The following is a 15,460-nucleotide window of genomic DNA, read 5'->3' as shown; positions in this document are numbered from 1 at the left end:
AAATTAATGGGGGGGGTAGAGTGAGGCCGGGTGAGGATGGAGAATCCAGAAGGGGTTGGAGGGCATTAAAATCGGATTTTCTGCTGGGATTGCGATCTTATCGATCATCGCCGTGTCCAAATGACCATTCGGACACGAACCTGTAACAGGAGCCACCGATGACGTATGGTTCCTCCCCCCCGCTTTCTAGAGGGGCGACGTTCATTAAGATACAATTAGGCCCCCCTTTGGGTAATTGCCGTTCCTGTAACGAAACAGCGGAAATTCTAACATTTAAAATTGCCATTATAGGTCATTACATCTTCGATAAAAGCTCCTTCCCCTCTATCAAAAGGATTAATTCCCTATCTCTGTAATTTCTCCCCCCCCCTTCTTCTACCCTTTACTATGCTCTTCTACAGTTTAATGAGGCACAAAAATATTTAAAATTTGATTAAAATTTTAATTTGTACTAAAAGTAATAAGGGGGAGTGTTTCTTAATAACTTCTACGTATCTAGATAAATTTAAGACGACTCTGGAGGTCTTCTTACACAGGTTTTTTTTCTCCACCCCTTCTTATAAAACGTAAAACGTTGATTTATCCTCTGTTTTTTTAAAGTTTTTCTTGCTTTTGTACGCATGATTTGCATGTTTTATGCTCTTTAACAGTGTATTTTTATATTAAGAACACGGTTTAAATGTGTTTACTTAAGTGTTTCGACCTCTTTTAAGTGTTTCTCTCGGTTTTCTGGGTGTATGTTTTTATAGTTTGAGACGTTTAAACTTATAGCTAATCCTGTAAAGAGGGGGGTTTAAATCTGTAACTGATCCTGTAAGGAGGGGGTTTAAATCTGTAACTAATCCTGTAAAGAGGGGGGTTTAAATCTGTAACTGATCCTGTAAGGAGGGGGTTTAAATCTGTGAATGAACCTATAGAATGTAAGTGAAGTAGTAACTGATCTAACCTGTATAGTGATGGAATTAAACATATAACTCGTGGATTAATAGGTTAATGCGTAAGAAAATCATCCTAATAGGTAGCCTGATTTAGCCTTTAGCATTAAAACTTGTTTATACACCTCTAGTGTTGCCTTAAATTATTATTTAAAGGTTTACTGTATCTCTCAATTCTTTTATATCGATTATTTTAATCATAAAAAATTTACAACTATTCAGAATATTATTATATATGTATATACTGATTTAGCCTGAAAGCCTTAGATAACATGTATAAGCCTGAAAAGCTATGTAAGAATAGTCTTAAAAGTTTTATATCGATTCAGATTGAAGCCTGATTAAAATTCACGCTGTTCAAATATTAAATGATAATTTAGCCTGTAGCCTTGATCATAACTAATTAGCCTTATTTTCAGGCACTATATTAGAATATTTTTTTATGTTTAAGAGAAATCTAATTCAGATAACGAACATCGTTCTTATGAAGCGAATTCAATTAAGGCTCAATGCCTTAGGAACCGCGTGATGTATTTATCAGGCAAGAGCCTTCGTTGTCTGATTAGAAATCGAGAGAAGAAAGGGAAAAACGAGCAGGAAAAAATTGTCTTTCCCTCTTACAACTTCTGGACACGTTCCTCACCCCCGAAAGCCAGGATCGTCCTCAGAAGATCGATAGTAAAACAGGCGCTGTCATGCTAATGTGGGCCAGGGATAGTTTCCGAAAAAGATGAAGAAAGAGGGGAAAAAAAGGAAAGGAGAAGGCTACAAACAGGAATTTGAAGAAGATCCTATTGAAAAAAAGAAGGAAAAGTTATACTGTCGACCTTATTCATGCCACTGTGATGGATTGTTTTATGTAGTCCCTACTGACAATTGATGGGAATTTTATGATGTAAAAAGCAAAGATATGAGTACTATAGGTAAATATATCTTCTAGAATTGGTTAAGTGTGTTCCTAACACGATAATTCTTGTATTGGAAGGCACAATGGGAAAATATTCTTGAAAACTTGGCATCCTGATAACGTTTCAAACTCCTATATCATTCTCGAAAGACAAGAGAAGAATCGCCACCAATACCACAAAAATATGCATTATAGAGGAAATATAAATTTAGAATACTATATGAGGCCCTTCTATACATTTTTTGCTTGTGATTTCCGTCATAAATTCGGGCGGTATGTGATTTCACACCTGTTGAAAAAAGCTCCAACAGGTGAGAAATTCTAAAATCTATATCTGTTATCAGTACATTATCGTATAACAAGAGCCTTTCTACATAGAAATGTGATAATCTGTCTAAGTTTGAGCCTTTTTAAACACAAGAAAGGCCCCATGCACGTCATCTAACAGAAACAGATTAGGATGGAAGGCTTGAAAGGCCGTATTGCAAGTCATCACCGTTTGTTTTAGGCTTTTCTTTAATAGATGGGAATATGTAATTGATTAAAAAAGCCTTTATAGCTTTATTTAAGGCTTAATTAATTATTTATAATGAGAAGCCTCTATTATAAGGCACAGTTTATGCCTTATAAAAGCTCTTTATATATAAGGATATTTGCCCTTTCGTATTTGGAATAAAGTTAATTTTACTGTTTATTTTATTAAATAAGGCTCATTTTAGCGATTTATAAGAGCCATTTTTGCCTGTTAAATAATCTTAAATAAATTTTTTTTAAACTTCTAAAAACTCCAATTAAATTACTTAGAGGAATTGTTGAAGCCCTTCCACATCTAAAATTATATAAGATTTCTTAATGCCTGCTTCTTAAGGCAAGTTAATGCCTTAAGAATGTGCCTTACATCAAAGAAAACAACAGAAAAAAGGGGAACAATAAATTGTGGATCAATAAATGAAGTATGGATCCTTCTGTGGCTCATTTTTCATCGGAATTAGGCTATTATTTTACGGATGAGAGGCTATTTGTCTTCACTTATAAAGACCTTATAAGTCTTTCATGGGCCTCATACTGTTAATTCCTCGGGAAAAAATCATCGTAAAATACCAAATTAATTCCAAAAAAAAGGCTATAAAACTGAAAAACATCGTAGGATCACTTAAAGTTTGGTGGGGGCTTTTTCAGTAGAGGAAGAAACGTTCTCTTTCTTCCAAATTTTCTTTTAATAGAAGGCTTCTCCCCACTTTATGAGGGCTGCTCTTTACTTTTACATCACGTGTAGCCATTATGAGCCAGTTTTCCCTTCACCTTCCCCCTTCCCCCCTTCGAGAATCATAATTTTAAATCCTTCTTCAAACATTCTGAAGTGTTACAACGTTGTAAAGACTTCTCTCCCTGCTACATTTCTAAATTGTCACCACTTTTAACCTCGTGCGGAGGAGCCATGAATCATAAACAGGTTCTGAAATTTATTAGATGGGATGTATATGCAAATAGGGCCTTCCTCTTTATCTTTACAGAGTTTCTAACTATTTTAAGCGGGGGAAAGTCTTCAACTTTTTAGGTTTTCTTGCCTGTGTTAAGTGCAGCAAATGATGTACAAAACGAGCTAAAGAAGGGCCTGATATATATCAGGCCCTTCTGTAGCTTATAACATAGAAAGTTTATGCAAAAGGGCCTCTTTTGTTTTATACAGGAGAGTCTTGCAAGTTTCTTGAGGCCGATGTATTGAAGAAAGGTTTACATACTATGCAAGGTCTTACAATAAAGCCTCTATTAAATAGGTGGTTTATAAGAGGCCCCTTTCTTTAACTTTAAGGCAATTTTCATGTTTTTCAGGAAAACTGAGTTTTACAGGCTCTTTCCTGTTGAAAGTATAAGTGATTATGAAATATATATTATAAGAATAATCATGACATATACGAGAGCCTTAATATTACAATTTATCAAACTTATACCAGGCTCACGGGAAGTAGCTTTGATATACAACGCAAGAGAGGCATAGCAAGGCACTTTTAACGCTTGTATATCAGGCTCTCGACGAGTGTACTCGACAAATAACACAAGAAGAGCCTTAAGAAAACACACTTATGCCCAGAAAGAAATAGCCTTAACAAAGAAACAAAACGAGCCTTAAAGGAACCATCTCCAACAGAAGCCTTAAAGGAATCATACAACAACAGAACCACTTTAAAAATACATTTTTCACACGTCGAAGGGAAGCAGAAAAATCAGTAAAATGCCCTAAAACAAGGACCTGTCCAAATTATGATGATTTACAATGGGGATGTTGAAAAGGTGGGGGTACTTTCATTATTTTTTTTTCTTCTCCTTATTGTTAGAAGGATACCTCTAAGAAGGGAGCGGGAGAAAACAATTTTTTCTTCCCACCCTCCCTTTTTTTCCCTAGAAGAAGGATGGATCTTAAACAATTTATTTCGAGTAAAGAAGGTGTTGTTGTAGTTTTACTTTCACCCCTTTTGGTATTCAGTAGTGTTTACTGGGATAAACGTTTACTATTCACAGTCAACAGCGGGTGGTTAAAGTGTCATCCGCACCTTTTCTAAACTGTTTTATTACTTTACAACCTCCAATTACACGATCCAGCGCTTTGTTCCTGACAACATATTCGAAACACGTCTTTACTTTACAACACACACACACACACACACAACCAAACAAGGCTTTGCGCTTATTCTTCTTTATTCAACGTTCTTTAAAATTCTACGTGTTTTTTCCATGGTATATTTCTAGGGATTTACTCGTATCAAAGGTAAATTTTCCAATTTTTCTGTGTTTTCTAACACTACAATATTCTTCCCCCTTTTATTAATTCGTTTTTAATAGTTTGAGTAAGTTCGAAGGGAAAAGGCACCCCTTTACGCCTTAATAAGATTAACTCATTCGTTATTTCTGATGTAAGAGGCCTTTATAAGGCCCATTAGAAGTAAGATAATGCCGTATAAGAAGTTTTCTGAAAGGGGGCATCAGAAGAGCTTTTATTACTAATTGACTTTTCAATATTAAAAAAAAAATTATAATTACGTTGTAATTACATTAATGCATTTATTATTTTTTACAAGTAAGAGGCCTTAATAAGGCCCTATATAAGTGTTTCTTTAAGAAAGGCTTTATGATGAGGCCTTACAAAGATTTTCTGAAAGGGGTTCCTAGAAGAGCTTTATAGAAAACTCTTCTAAAGGGCCTTACTGTTACTAGAGATAATTAAATTTGTTTTTTAATTCGCTAATTTTATATATTTTATAAATTTAAAATAGCTTTAATGTAATTAAACTTAATTTAAAATTAATTAAATTTGAAAGTTAATCTATAATTAACCTTTGTATTGATTTAGAATCTAGGTCAAAACTGTTAAAAGCATTAACTCGAATAATATATTTTAACTATAAAAAGAGGCCCTATTCAAAGGCCTCTTAGTTATTTCTACTGCTTCTCTCCAGAAAAGCTATCATTTTGATCAAAATTTAATTTTTATTCCTTTAAACAGGAAAAATTGCTGTTTTAGTTCATTTTATTTTTCCAATTCAGGCCCTTCTAAAGGCCTTACAGTCAACCCTTCAGAGGGGCCTTCCTGACGCTTTACAACAGAAAAAAAAATTGCTAGTTTAATTAACGTTTCTTCATCGCGATCGAAGAAAAAAGGCTAAAATTGAGCCTGCCTTGGTTAAATTAAGGCGCAGTTTAGACGTCTGGCAAAACGCTTTCATCACAGTATCTTTAAGTTAAGATAACACAGGAGGGAGAAGGGAGATCAAGAAGCCAAGAGGGGTGAAGAATGTCTACAAGGTATGAGAGCCCATAAAAGATGGAAAATTTGTTAAAATTACACCTCTTAAAAGTAAGATTAACTAGTTTAATTAATTAAAACCTCCTTTAGAACGCTTACTAAACCCCCCTTTACGTGTAATTTGTAATTTAGAAGGGCTATTAATAATACTCTACCTTTAGGAAGTTAAGTCAGGTGAACTTACTTGCGATACTGCACAGAGATAAGGCAAGACTTGTGTCAGGGATATAACTCATATATATATGTTTCTCCTGTATGCCCCGAGGCCCTAATGCTATCACAGTAGATAACCTTGTAATAATAATAACAATAGCAATGTTATATCCCTTCTTTCTTTAAATTATTAAGTGGATTGTTTTCGCTTTAGCACCGCAATCACGTGACAGTGCTGAAGATTGTTTAACGGGGGAAGGAAGGCTTTTCATCTTGACGTAAATGGCTCCTTTTGTCAGGTAACGCGTCACGTGACTTACCCCTAATGGTTTCCACCGTCACGTGACAGGAGATTCCGCGTAACTTCGTATTGTTTCTTTGTTTGTTTATACTAGAAACGGTAACTAACGTTTACCCTTTCCCTTTGTTAAGAAGAAGGGGGGAGAGAGGGAGAGGGAATGGAAAGAAGAAGAAGAAAAAAAAAACAATTTGATAATTGGGGGGATGTGAAAACCTAAGACAAATTTCCTTACCGGGGTCTTGACCCCGTGACCCCTGTGTTGTTGCTTCGCATGGTTCCCACAGAAAGCTTTACTTTTACAAGGGGGAGGAGAAGCTATGTCTTTATTGGCCACTTTCCGAAATTACAGACCTCTCCCCTCCCTGTGCGGTCGGTGGAGATCGTCCCCACACCTTTCACTTCTCGGGGGCCCTCTACTATTGGCTGACTACTGTCACGTGCCTGAATAAGGGTCTTTTCTAATCTGCTGAGTATCTGCAATTTACTAAAGTAAAGATGACGTGTGTTCGTTCATCTTTTTTCATGTAAATTCACTAAAATTGAAGTGATTACACATCTTTATCACCTACTCCTCCCGTGGATGATGTCACAATTTTAAAACTTGCCAAAATGTCGGGGGGAGAGGGGACGTTGTAGAGTTTACCGAATAGATTAAGCCAGATCAGGACCTTGAATAGCTGGAGATTTCCATACTGTAGATAGTTTCAAATTTAAAAAAAGGCTCTGAAGATTTTAAAGGCTCTAATAAACGTAACTAAGTAAAGGGGCGAGGAAACATTGTAGACACTACACCAAGACGAAATTTGTGTCATCAACACGAGCCTGATTTTTCGATTAAGCCTTATTTAAGCCTGCTCCAATAAAGGGGTTGTAAGGCTCAACACCCGTTTTTAAACCTTTCAGAGCCTCTCTATCCGAAAGCCTTATCAATGGAGGCCATTTTGATCTCCATTAAATTGGGCTTAAATAAGGCTTAACAGGCTCGTATTCAGGATATAAATTATGCCTTGGTGTAATGTTGACAATGTTTCCTCCCCCTTNTTTTTTAGATGCTCAGTAAGTCTCCCTCGCAAGATTCTAGATTATTTTAGATGTTCAGTAAAGCTAATTCCCAAGATTCTAGATTTTTTAGAAGCTCAGTAAGTCTCCCTCGCAAGATTCTAGATTATTTTAGATGTTCAGTAAAGCTAATCCCCAAGATTCTAGACTTTTTAAATGCTCATTAAAGCCCCTTCACAACATTCTAGAATTTTTTAATATAAATCCAAAAGAATAGACACTTTAACTTTAAAATTCTTCAGGTCCAAAAATCTACAAATTTTCATACCCCAAAAATTATTTCAAAGTCAAAAAATTTGGCGTAGAGCATTTCAAAAAAAACAAAAAAAAAAGATTTTTTTTGCCTTCCTCACATCTTATATTTATTAAAATATATATTAAACCAGGCGCAACACGTAATATAGAAACGAATATGAGATGAAGCAAAGTTTCCACTTTGTCTTGAATGACTTGACAAAAAGAAAAGGAAGGGAGGGGAAGAAAGAAAGAAAAAAAAAAAAAAACTTTTGAAATTAAAATGGCTCCGGTTGCAGCCCCCAAGAGATTTAAAGGTGGTTCTGCTCCAGAAGTCAACCTGCAGATCAATGCTGGGATGCAACTCTGGTTCCTAGTCTGAAAAATTCATTTCTCTCTCTTCTCTGTTCGACCCCTTGGATGCCCTCCCAATGCATCTGACGAATTATCGATTGTCTCCTACAGTCGAGGTTATAACATCGCCTTTCTAGTCTCGTTCAAACAAGTAGGCCCTCTATTTGGATTGGTTTTTTTTTTCTTTATTTGTTTAGAACCATTCTTCTATCTTGCGGTCAAGATATTTTATATCTATTGCTGGATGCGATGAATCGCTACGGTTAAAGCTCGGTTGCCGTGGAATTTTTTTTTCTTTTTTTTTGGATTTTCTCCCAAAAAATCCTCCCTAATTTCAATTAAAGGGTGATTATTTTTCTGTTACAGTAAGGAAATTTTGCACAAACGAATTAAATTTTATCACCCTTAACCATTGCTTACCCGATACTTTCAGTAGGCAATGGGGGTTTTTTAATGGGTGTTTTAGAGGATTTTTACACCCAATTTTAGTACCAAGACGTAATTTTGTATGCAGAATTCGCATAAAATTGATTTTTTAAGAAAGATTTGTTCATAAATTTCCTCAAATCTTCACGTAGAGATGAAATGGTTCTATATTAAAATCCCATCTTACGTTTCTTAGAATAATTATTTATTAGAATTTATCAGCATAAAAATNCATCAAAAAAATTACTTACCTTAGGCTACGGGGTCAAAACATTTCTATATTTGATGTTTTGTTGGAAAGCAACCGACCGAACTCGACCCCCCTATTGGAATATTTATTTATATATTTAAATATGTGCATATTTTGGATTACTTTTACATGTTTTTAGAGGATTTTATATTCTAAAAAAATGCAATTTTTTTTCTTCTTTTTGGTTGTTTATTGGACCACTTTCTTTGAAATTTCTGATAAGTTAAAGAATGTGCTTAAATTTGTTGTTTATGCTAAGTTATAAAGCTGTTTAAAGCTACTAAATTCTAATATAAACGTTAAATTTTTTTTAGAAAATATGATTTTAATTGTGTTAATTTTTATAAAATTAACACAATTTACGCTTAAATTTTATGCTTTTTAATGCTTAAAGTCGATCGTTTTGATTGTTTTCTGCTTTCTTGAAAGGTTTTGTAAGATTTTATATATAAATATTTTAAATTTTTAGATGTTTCAGAGCTATTTAAAACGTTATATAAGGATCTTTTAGAGCTTTTGAGCATAGAAAAGCTAATATTTTTCTATTTAATGCCCTCAAATACTACTAAAAGAAGAGTATTGTAGTTAAGTTATTCTCGGAATTTTTAGGGTTTTATACGAAAAAATACATAAATATTACAATTATTAAAATTTTAAAAGTACTTTTAGACATTTATGAACTGTTTGTAGTGTTATTTTAATGCTTTAGACACTAGTAAAGAAGGGACTTAACAGTTGNAATAATATTAAAAAAAAAAAGTGAGGCAACCAATGACTATAGAGGAGCGCGTGTGTTTTTTTTTATATAGAACCCCCAATGGGATGTGCCTTATTTTTTTAAAATAGAAAAAAATTGTTTATAATTCGATAGACACGTGAGGTAGGATTTTTGATTTAAATTGATCGTTTTTCTAATTTCGTAATTTGTTAGTTGCTAGGTGACGTCAATTCAACCCTCCCTCCAATCTTTAGGTTTTCCTAATCCTTTCTGATGGAACCTTAATCGTTAGCGATTAGTAGTTGGTCCCAGTGTGAACGTTCAATCAAACATACAGACATACAAACGTACTAAATTGATTTTACCTCCCTCCTTTAAACATTTCTTTAAACACAAACTTAACCTATATATTTATATATTCAATAATTTAGAATTTTTGACATTTTCTTTACTTTAATGTCCCTATCCAGATTATTCGTATACCCTTTAATGAATCTTTACGATTATTAATGATCCGTGTATGTAAAATGATTAATTTTGTGTGAATTCTTTAAACATTTTTGCTCCTTCTTTAAATTTAAATTATTCCTTTTGCTTCTCGTCTTTACTTGTAAGTGAAAAAAAAGACATTTCGGGGGTAATTTTTAGGTAATTTCTTATTATTTTGGGGACGAAAACACTCCCTCTAAAGCACTGCTTTTTAACGCATTTTTTGGGCGTTTTTTAAATAAGTTTTAAGAGATGAATTCAGGCTATAGTATTAATAATAAGAAGTGCTTAATAAGGCTTAGTTAAGATACGAGAATATAAGCCTGAATAGGTTAGAAAATTCATTTTTTTAGAAGGCATCTTTTAGAAGATTGTACTGTATGATACCTCACAAAACACGCCAAAAATTGCTTAATAATCTATTACCAGGCTCGAGTTAAGGCTATAGTTTTACTAATGAGAAGGCTTAACTATAATTTTAGCATTTGAGCCTTATTATTTCAAAGGATTTTACCTCTCAAAACACGCCAAAAATTACTTCTATGGACAATTATCGAAACTTTTTGTTAATTTTATCAGATTAAATGCATAGATTTTATTATCAAGCCTTTTTATTAATAAAAACGTAGCCTTAATTACATGATCGAGCCTCAAGTAGTTGAAATACTTGTTAACAAGATCTAATCTTAATACCTAGAAATAAGGCTAATATTAGTGATTTTATGATTTTTTAAAACAAATTTTACGAACTAAAACCTTAGAAAATGCTTAGCCTTATTATTAAAAACGTAAAATATCATCTAATACGTGAGCCTTTAGCCTTAATTACACGCTAGAATAGTAAAGAATTATTTGTAATTTTGTTACCGTTTTTACATTTTTAATGGGGTCTTTACGATAAACTGATAATCATTAAGGCTAATTTTAACTGTAATTTAAGCCTTTAAACTTAATTACAACCCGCTTTCTTTTTAACTAAATCGCATTCCATTTTGACAATTTCAGCTCCATAAAAGGCTTCCAAAGGCTCTTAAATTGATTATGAACGATAGCCTGCAGGATCTGGTTTTAATTAAGGCTGGGTATTTACGAATCGATTTAGTCGTAAGCGTGAATTAAGGCTATTTATACGGTAATCTCAATGGGCAAATTGATGCTCCACAATGCTACTAGAATAGGGTACAACCTCTTAAAAACGTATAACACGGGTATAGTGGCATATTAATTATTAAAATGATTAATAGGGACAACAAGAGAATGAAGTTATCATCCAGAAAAATTTAATAATCATTAAGCAATTAGTTTGCTAAATTTCGTTGGATGCTATTACAAGAAACAATTTTACTAATCGCTTCTTCTATTGGACCAAACGTCGATCACGTGATGGGGAGCAACCGGTTCTCATTGAGTGTGTTTCACAACAGGTGGTATGTCACCTTAAACAGAGAAAAGGAGAATTTCACCTGGCGTGTTGCGTTTTAAGTTAAACGAAGCTAAACGTGACATTAGCAACCAAACCATGGGACAATAATGCGGATGTGTGCATGCACAACCAATGACTTGACTTCTCTATTGGGTAGCCCTCTCCATTCTTTTCAATAGTCTCTCTGCCTCCTTTTTTTTTGTGTGTCACCTCCTTTTTTTAACACACGAAAGGTGACCTCCATCTGGTTGATTTTCACATCTGAATGGATTTTTTTTTCTCTTCTGTTAGATTTTTATCTATATCTGTAACCCTGTAAGGATCTTGCTGTATGTGACACATCTGTGATAAGTAAAAATAACCCCCCTCTCTCTCTCTCTCCTCCCTTCCTCCTCTTTCTAACGTCATCGCTATAACGTAATATAGTTTTAAAACTAAATTTGGTGCCGTTATCTGTCCTTGATTTATAGCTTCGTATCTACATGACCACACTTAAGATGAAAACCCCCCTTCAAATATCAACAAGTTCTTTAATCTTTACTAATTTTGGATACGCTCGCTTGATTTATGGCTTCGGGTTGCGTATAAACTGGATCTAAAGCTTAATTTTTGTAGCTAAGTCTTCACCCCCTTGATTTAAACTCAAATATATAAAAGATCTAACTTAAAATGAAACAAAACCTCTAATAGTAACCAAATTAGACCCGAAATCTTAATATAAACCCTCTAAATCTTAATAGAACCCTAACAGTTTCATGCAAGTTAGACTCCCCTCTAAATCGAGCCTTAATACAACCATTAAATCTTAAGTATATAGCTTAAGACAATACTATTTTAGACCCCCCCTAATTCTACAAATTCTATTGATAAACTCCAATCTAACTTTCTCAATTTAACTACTAACCTCCCTGATTAATGGTGTTTTATGCGAATAGGATCATAGTTATAAGTCCATAGTTAAATTTAATTAAATCTATAACTAAATATATACGACATTAGTTTAACATAAGCTTAATGGATCTAAACTGTTTACTAAATTTTAACTAAATTTGAATCCACTTTCTCAATAATTTATGGCATAGAATCTATATTTGCTAAGGATTGTAAGAGGCAGCGGCTATTGCTCTTGGTGTTCTTTATTAAAGGATCCTTCAGGAAAGCCACGAAAAACTATAAAAAGGAAGCTTAAATCGTAGTATTCGTTCTCATAATATATGATTCTGAGGTATGACCTTGGTGTGTAGATGGTGACCTCGCGAGCTCATCACTGCACTCAATCCGGCCCTCCACTGTATTAATTGCCAACTACCCTCTATTCGTTCTTGATCTTCCTAATTATTTTGTCAAAACGTTTGCTGGTTATAAATGAGAGGCGTTACCAACCATTCACTTTTCGTAATGGGTCCTACATAACCCTACTTATGGCCTCTGTCATTGTGTTGCACCATTTATATATGAAGTAGGGATTAGTTTAAAGAATAATTTCGCTTCTCTCAACAAGATAATCAAAGGCATGTCGTTATATACGTGACTCTCGACTGCAGGTCCTTTCTCGGATACCTAATGACCCCCCTTTATAACGTGTCGAAACACATCTTAATCGCTGTGATGCTAAACATTTCAGCGTTATAACGAGGGAGGGAAGTTTAAGTAACTTCCAAACTACTCTAGAGGAGAGACATTCACAAAAAAAACCTCGTTATAACGAGCCAAAATTACTCATTAACAGCTGAAGAATGTGGTGATAGCTATCAACAAATAACTTCTCGAGAGCGTAACGCACTCACTTTAAGCAGCACTTCCACATAAAACAATGTAGAAAGGAAGCTAACTGACACAGATAACGAAACCCTCCAATAACGAGGGGCAAAGCCAAAACCTCAACTAACTTAACCCGCTAAGAACGGACGCCAAAAAACGGGTGGGTAATTCGTGAAAGGGGGAACCAAGCAGAGCCTGAATGAAAATAATTTCCCCTCCCCCCCAACACACACACTCTCTCACTCTCAACCTCTTACTTATCCGTGCGGTTACCATGACGATGTTTTCAAGAACGACACTTTTACGTACAGTTCATTAGCTCTTATCAGTAATTAGCACGGGGGGGGAAGTTAAAGAAAATCGTTATGTCCATTAGAAAGAAGTAAAACGGGCCAAGAGAACTGTAGCAATTAGAACCCCCCTACTGCTACTCATTACATAGTCTAGCTGTGAAAGTCTTTCTACACTCCACACGTTCTCTCCCTTCGATAATTCAATCTGTGTGGATAGAAAAACTTCGACTTTTATTCACTCTCTAGTATGCCAGGTATTCACAGCAGGTAGGGATGTATTGCCTGCAGCTATACATTCTGTAAAAAAAAAGTCGTTTTCGTTTATAATACAATTTGTGCAACTGGCATGTTTTATGCTTGTAAAACTTTGAGCATCTCACTTAAAATAGATTTTTTTTTATATAACTCGGATCTCTCGCACATACATACGGACGAACTCTTCGCATTGTTTGGCCTTTACGATATATTTTTCTTTTGTGGGATGGGAAAATATTTTTGTGTGTGGAATTTTGATATATATATATATATATATATACTTTTTTTGTGTGTGTATGTGTCGTCGTCCCTCTGAATTTCTATTTTTTTCAGGGGAATTATTTACATTTTTTGGTCTCTTTATGGTTGTTGAGGGGTGGAGTTGAATTAAATATATTGTAAATTGAAAATAATAATAATAATAATGTCGTTTAACTTACTTTCGAGCCTTATTTCTTTGAATATCTTCAATTTGAGCCTTTTTATTGGTGCCTTCTATCTTCAAATGCTTTTCTGATATATTATTTCTTTAAATCTTTTCAATTGTAGCCTTTCTTGATGCCTTCTCGTTAAAATAATTTAAATTAGAGCCTTTTTCGTGCCTTCTTTCTTTAAATCTCTTCAATTAGAGCCTTCTACTTCACTCGTGTGGAGTGTTTATTAATGTTCAACTTGAGTATAAGTTTCGCCTTTTATTAAAGTTAAACTCGAGCTGTTCTTCTTATCAATGACCAAATTGAGCCTTTATTAAGCTCTTCTTAACTTCAAAGAGCCTTTCTTATTTTTTAATGTTGCTTTTACAAATCTTCTCCAGAGCCTTCTTTAGAGAATCGAAGCCTCTCTCCAGCCTTTTTGTAACCTTCTTTAACACGAGCCTCACTTATTTGCTTGTAGATTCTGAAACACACAAGTTTAGAAGTCAATCACGCGCACAGAAATCAACTCTTACACTTAAAATTTAAAATTTCATACGCAATAAACACCAGAATTAAAGTTTAATCTTAAAAAACAAACACAGAGACATCCAAACACCCCCCGAAAACTGAGTTAGGAAGCGAAAAGAAAAATGTAAGAAAGGGGAGGAAGATTCATCAGATAAAAGAAAACAGGAATCGAATTCGGAATCAGACGGGTTGCAGATCAGATAGAGAGACAGAGAGACAGGGGGGGATGAAATCAAATACTTCATGGCATTCGTTTTCACTCGATGAAGCAATTTACTAGACAGTAAACCGCTTGTGTCCCTATTTTCTATTGGGTAATTTGTCATATTCCCCGTGTTGTACTACTAAAACTATGCAAAATTTAGAGGAAGAGTGAGAGTGAGAGTGGGAAAACAAGGAAGATTTGTCTGTCCCTAGAGTATCAAGAAAACACATAATACATCTCCAAGCGGCTCTCTTCTACTTGTCAATCTGGTTCGAAGAACATCAATATTACAAAGTAGTCGAATCCAATAAACTATCTACAGTTAGGGGTAGAGGTGCCCCCTTTGCTATCTTCAAATTACAATACCCTTCATCCCTCCAGAGACCTTCTATTCTTCTCCCTGATTACTTTAAAGTAATGCTTTGCTTCTTATAAATATTTTTCCTATTTATCAAATGAAATTTAGAAGAATAATTATCACAAGAAAAAAAATAGAAAGAAAGTCAAAGTTTTTGTGTATTTTTTGAGACAAATTATTGACGAGGCATGAAACATGTGTTTAACCAATGTTTGCTAGAGGTATCAGGTGTGGTTCAACCCTCTTAATGTAATTAAGCTTGCGAATACTGTGGTGAGTAATGTATCGGCATCCATCATCTCGTTGGGGTAGAGTAAAAAAAAAAAAAGATATATATTTTTGTATATTTTTTTCTAAAAACCCTTTTGAGAAATCTGTTTTTTTTTTCCTTTCTACAACAGACAGACATTCGGACGTATCGTTCAGTAAATTCATAATATCGTTCTGTACGTAAATTTACCTCGTATAGGGGAGGAATTGGCGCGTTAAAATTACTTATAAAACTCCCTCGATTGTTGTAGAGACGTACAGAATTGAATTTTTTCTTGTGTTTTCTGTGTGTTCTTTTTTTATCTAGAACAAATCAATTTTTG

The 15,460-nt window shown here is 34.3% G+C and overlaps 1 long non-coding RNA gene across 1 annotated transcript in view; it reads right to left on the bottom strand.

The window, feature by feature from the left end:
• Positions 1-15,460, bottom strand: part of LOC111630692 — a 60,171-nt gene that overhangs the window by 20,646 nt on the left and 24,065 nt on the right. Inside the window, exon 2 of the long non-coding RNA XR_002757570.1 lies at positions 13,801-14,257. This is a non-coding gene — a long non-coding RNA (uncharacterized LOC111630692). The remainder of the gene's footprint in view (positions 1-13,800; positions 14,258-15,460) is intronic.

Source organism: Centruroides sculpturatus, unplaced genomic scaffold (assembly GCF_000671375.1).
Source record: "Centruroides sculpturatus isolate CEXI.00-Female unplaced genomic scaffold, Cexi_2.0 scaffold570, whole genome shotgun sequence".
Lineage (NCBI taxonomy): Eukaryota > Metazoa > Arthropoda > Arachnida > Scorpiones > Buthidae > Centruroides > Centruroides sculpturatus.
Note: the sequence above shows the minus strand (reverse complement) of the source record. Positions and strands in the feature narration are given on the sequence as shown.